The 6229-nt window shown below is 33.6% G+C and overlaps 1 long non-coding RNA gene across 1 annotated transcript; it reads right to left on the bottom strand.

The window, feature by feature from the left end:
• Nucleotides 1–469: 469 nt before the first annotated feature.
• LOC120482072 (uncharacterized) lies at nt 470–1482 on the bottom strand. The gene is made up of 3 exons (XR_005623420.2): nt 1424–1482; nt 1060–1165; nt 470–813 (listed from the first exon to the last, which is right to left on the bottom strand). It is a non-coding gene; the product is annotated as an uncharacterized LOC120482072 (long non-coding RNA).
• Between the last annotated feature and the right edge of the window lie 4747 nt (nt 1483–6229).

Consider the following 6229-nt stretch of genomic DNA (forward strand, 5'->3'; position numbering starts at 1 on the left):
TTTTGGTTCCTAAAATGTTCTCTTAAAAGTTCTAATAACATTGTCTAAAAACATTTTAAATATGTTTATTGCTAACATTGTTAGAACATTATTCCCTAATGTTCTTATAACATTTTCAGCAGGTAGTTTTCTTTTTGTTCCCAGAATGTTCTCTTAAAAGTTCTAATAACATTCTCTAAAAACATTCTAAATATGTTAAATGCTAACATTGTTAGAAAATTATTCCCTGACGTTCTTATATCATTTTCAGCGGGTAGTTTTCTTTTTGTTCCCAGAATGTTCTCTTAAAAGATGGCATAACATTCGCTAAGAGCACTCTGAAAATGTTTTGTGATGACCTTCTATAAAGGTTTAATCATAACATTTTTAAAACATTATCCCCTAACTTTCTTATAAAGTTTTTAGCGGAAGTTTATTTTTGTTCCCAAAATGTTCTCTTAAAACCCCTCAAAAATGATTAGCTATAACATTGTTAAAGCATAACATTTTATTAATCTCAAAACTAAAACATCAAAATCTAACAGGTTTATAAATGGCATCCACATAAATTATTAGAACCTCTGCGTACAGTAAATGCCCAACATTACATGAAGAACTCTGTAAAGTCACTCATGCGTCTTGACTCCGGTGTTTGCTCAGAGCACTCATCATCAGTCTTTGCTTGTTTTGGTTCTTGCAGAAGAATAATCCAGGAATCTGTATTAATAGTAGTGTTCTACTATTCTCTCTTCTAGTTGTCCAGCTGCTCCCCCAGTTAGCAGCATTGAGCTCTGTTCTCTGTGTGCACGCCACGGTAGAGTTTTTCCTCATAGCCTAAAAAAGATCATGCAAAAGTGTAAGAATACACATACATTAAGATCACAAGCAATATTGACATTGAAAACTTTCAAAATTAGCCAGCCTAATTAGCAGTCAGAAATTATGTAAAGACTAATTTATTGAAAGTATAAATATGATAAATTGTGAGTATCTTTTTTGTTTCTGTAATTTAAAACATACTTAATCCATGTATCCAATATCTTAATCCAATAAAGTTTTAAAAATGGATATTTTTCTTACACAAATGCTTCGCTTTAAAAGGGCTTTATAACCCCGCCAGAGTCATGTGGTGGATTACTTTTATCATGGATGGATGCGCCTTGATAGACGGCCATTCACTGCCATTCTAAAAGTCAGAAGAGTCAGGGCATTTTTTTAAATATAACTCAGATAGTATTCATCTGAAAGAAGAATGTTATATACACCTGAAGCCTTGAGAAACGCTCTTTCCAATTCATTAACGTTAACCTCTAACGTTATATGAATTACTGAAATATTATTAACTTTTACTTTCAAAAGACATTAAGATCACTTTTAAGTAAAAATAGGCTACAGTATTCGTATGCATAGAACACAATACCGGCATTATAGTAGGCTAACTTACCTTGGTTGTAAATGGAGACTTTATTGTGTCATCGGTAAGTTAATCATCTTGAAACAATCCGTTTGGAGTCTGCATTAAAACAAATCTAGCTGTTATTCAAAAGTAGCATACACTCAGTCGATTTATTGCGACTGTCATACAATTCTAAGAAAGTAGAAAGTTAGGTCTAATACTGAAAGACATCAAGGATAAGAGAAAGCTATGTAAACTGAAAAAGTACACACAAAAACTTACAGTTGTGAAAGAGTTCCGTTGACCAGGAGTTCTGTTGTTTTGGGCCAATGTGTCGCCAATTTAGACAACGGACATTCTGCGCCGATTTCTTCAACAGAAACGTTGCTTTATTTGCGCTGTTTGTCGACGAGTTCAAATGTTCTTACGTCATGTGAACATCGCGCTGTGATTGGTGGTTTTAAACGTCGATCTACAGCGACCTCCAATCAGCTTCTCATCTCTTGTAAACGCATTTGTCGCAACAGTTCAGTTCAGAGTAGCCTAATATATCCTCAAAACACTTTACGTATGCTGTTTTGACAATGTTCCTCTTTTATGCCATTATTCTATAGGTTAAAATAATTCTAAAATCTGTTACCTAAACAGCTTCCTTAAAATATCCTTACAAATTTATGAGCTTTTGTTAACATATTTTATGAGATTTTGTCATCTCAGGTTAATGTCCACAAAACATTTGATGAATGTTGCTTTGATAATGTTCCTCCTTTGTTATTGTGCCAATGATTTATAAAAGATAACAACATTTCGACAAAAAATCCTCAAAATGTATCATGCAAAATGTTTGTTAAAAAGTCAATTTAAAGGAATGTTTTATTAAAAACATTTTATCATCTCAGGACTAAATAATATCCTCAAAACATTTTGCGAACGTTAATTTGATTATGTTCTTCCTCTGTTGTAGGCCTACATTCAATATTTTATGAAAGATCATTCTATAAACTTTTACCTCATCAACATCCTCAAAATGTTACATTTAAAACATTCTAGTTTTGTTAACACGTCACATTACAAGAATGTTTTATAAAAACATTCAGTCATCTCAGGCCTCAATGATATCCTCAAAACATTTTTCGAACATTGATTTGATAAAGTTCCTCCTCTGTTATTATGGAACATTGTTTCAGTGTTTTATTGAGAACGTTGTAATATCTGTTATCTCAACAACATTCCCAAAACATCCTTAACATGTTACAGTGTTAATGTTTAAACACGTCATAACAAACATTTTATTAAAAAACATTCCATCAACTCAGGCCTCAATGATATCCTCATTTTGCGAACGTTGATTTGATAATGTTCCTCCTCCGTTTTTATGGGACATTGTACCAATGTTTTATTGAGAACATTGTAATATCTGTCATCTCAACAACATTCCCAAAACATCCTCAACATGTTACAGTGAAAATGTTCTAGTTTTGTTAACACGTCACATTACAAGAACATTTTATAAAAAACATTCCATCATCTCAGGACTAAATAATATCCTCAAAACATTTTACGAACGTTGATTTGATAATGTTATTCCTATGTTTTTATGGGACATTGTTTCAATGTTTTATAAAAGATCATTCTACAAACCTTTACCTCATCAACATCCTCAAAATATTAAATTTAAAACGTTCTAGTTTTGTTAAACACGTCACATTACAAGAACATTTTATAAAAAAACATTCCATCAACTCAGGCCTCAATGATATCCTCATAACATTTTGTGAAAGTTGATTTGATAATGTTATTCCTATGTTTTTATGGGACATTGTAGCAATGTTTTATTGAGAACATTGTAATGTCTGTTATTTCAACAACATTCCCAAAACATCCTCAACATGTTACAGTGAAAATGTTCTAGTTTTGTTAACACGTCACATTACAAGAACATTTTATAAAAAACATTCCATCATCTCAGGCCTAAATAATATCCTCAAAACATTTTGCGAACGTTAATTTGATTATGTTCCTCCTCTGTTATTATGGGACATTGTTTCAATGTTTTATAAAAGATCATTCTACAAACCTTTACCTCATCAACATCCTCAAAATGTTAAATTTAAAACGTTCTAGTTTTGTTAAACACGTCACATTACAAGAACATTTTATAAAAAACATTCCATCAACTCAGGCCTCAATGATATCCTCATAACATTTGTGAACGTTGATTTGATAATGTTATTCCTATGTTTTTATGGGACATTGTACCAATGTTTTATTGAGAACATTGTAATGTCTGTCATCTCAACAACATTCCGAAAACATCCTCAACATGTTACAGTAAAAATGTTCCAGTTTTGTTAACAAGTCACATTACAAGAACGTTTTATAAAAACATTCCATCATCTCAGGCCTAAATAATATCCTCAAAACATTTTGAGAACGTTGATTTAATAATGTTCCTCCTCTGTTATTATGAGATATTGTGCTAATGTTTTATTGAGAACATTGTTTAATCTGTTATCTCAGCAACATTCCCAAAACATTCACAAAATCTTACAGTGAAAATGTTATATCTTAGTTTACATTTAACCTTATAGGAACATTATTTGAAATGAGAAAACATCCTTAAAACATTCTTTAAACATTGCATTCAAATGTTTTATTTAAAACATTAACCAAACCTCCAGGGAATGTTAGCCAAAGTTCTGAGAACGTTCCCTGTTAGCTGGGTAGGTATTGGAGCCTTAACCCACAAAGGCGCGACATACATGCTTAAATATCGCTTGGCCTACAGCAAACTACCGAGCGGCCAGCACCGGCATTGCACGTACAAAAAAGAGAATCCAGCTGTACGAAGCCATGAGCCCCAGTAGTCTTAATACTGTAAGAAGAAAACGTGCTTGCCTCCCCAGCCAAAACTGAGCCAGACAGCGAAAATGGCGGTAGAGGGTGATATCCAATCGTAATGTGTTGTACCAAGTTGACCGACTGAATGGGAACTACTGTTCCCAGAAGGAAGGATACAAGGTACAACACCTCTGAGCATTTATATGCTTTGGGCAGGTAATCGCACCCATGTTGGCATGTGTCATTGGCCTATCAGGCGTGAATAAAGGTGTCTTCAGTCAACGCATTCTCATCCTTTAGCGTCATATGTGACGCTATATGCAAAAACGGCGCTATACTACGGACATGGCACCCGTTATCGTTAATATAACACGCGCTGTGATGGTTAGGTTTAGGTGTGGGGTAGGGTAGGGTAGTCTCATATTACGCTAAAGGATTTATGACGCCTTGGGTTCGCGTGTTATATTAACGATAAAGGGTGCCATGTGCGCAGCGCCGTTTTTGCATATAGCGTCACATATGACGCTAAAGGATGAGAACGGGCTCCTTCAGTACATCAAATAATACTTAAAATTCTCATTCTTAACAAATAATGATGCAAGGACACAGAAATATGGGTTGGAGGAAAATACGCCGAGCCTGAAGTGAATTATGCAAAAAAAAAAAAAAAAAACTACACTGAGATGAAAGCCTTTGGCTATTTCATTTTCATTTTATTAGAGAATAACCCCTTATCGTTTTCAAGTAGGTCCTCAAGATAACACCAAAATCTTACACACTCATACATACTAAAGTTTTTCCTCACAACCAACCACCCCAACCTGTCTCACCTCTGTCCAAAGCGTATTCACATAAACAATATAGTATGATTTTAATGTAATATTAATATAATATTACAGGAGAGAACCTATTTGACAACGCCACCAAAACAAGCAAATATATAACCTACATATACATACAAATACAAAACTACATACAGTACTGTACATACACACAGGTCAAACACCAGGGAAACATTTACATTGATCACAGGATTGCAAGTAAGTTAAAAGGGGGTGACCAGTGTAGCTGTCGTATAGCCTTTGGTTGGTCATAAGAGATTCATTTTATGTACATATGACAATGATGAGTTAAACGGACATCTCAACACAAATCAACAGAGACTGTTGTAAACAACATTTTACAAATTCTGTTGTACTCATATAGACAAAGTAAGCTTAAACAATAATAGGGAATAAAAGTTGAGTTACAATTTATCTAATCAATTGTGTGAAGCAATTAATTGAACAATATACTGTAATAATCTTAAATTTTAATTTACTTTTTCACTATAGAGTCAATATGAGGCCTTAAGAAGAGGCTGCAGTTGAGCTATGAAACTCATTTGTTATAATTCAATAAAATACCTTTCAAATGTGGACTCGAAGAAATTATAAAAAAGTTAAAGGTTGAGGATGCCGGGAAAAGTCATATCTGTATTGCCTTGGGTCTTACACTCTGCAAATGTACAAAAAGTGAGGGTCATGGCAACACCTGGAGTAGCCAGAACTAAATGCAGTCAGTTTAATAAATAAACATTTATCCTGAAGTCCATTTTTACATTTTAGAAATACACTGACAATCAAATCCATAAAACACCTTCTAAAAAAAAAAAAAAAAAAAAAAAAAAAAAAAATCGGACAATTAACTCACCACTAACGACAAAAGCTCGCCCCAAATCCAGGTGTGACAGACTCTTTGAGGTGATTGAAGAAAAGGTGGGTGTGATATCCATGTCTTTGGATTGTGTATATATGTTTAGCTGAAGAAGTGCTCTGAGTAGATGGAGCAGCATCTTTCTTCTTGTGCACAGAAACTTTTTGCTTCAGTCCTATACACTTCAATGCCCAGAAGTATTCAATAGAAAAAAAATAAATAAATACAATCGATTCAAGTTAGTCCAAGATATTTAAGATATACTGTTGAAAATAAAATTTGGATGGACTTTTCTTGGTCTGAATCAGAGGTGAAACC

This window comes from Pimephales promelas, chromosome 16 (assembly GCF_988280905.1).
Source record: "Pimephales promelas chromosome 16, fPimPro1.hap1.1, whole genome shotgun sequence".
In the NCBI taxonomy this organism is placed as follows: Eukaryota; Metazoa; Chordata; class Actinopteri; order Cypriniformes; family Leuciscidae; genus Pimephales; species Pimephales promelas.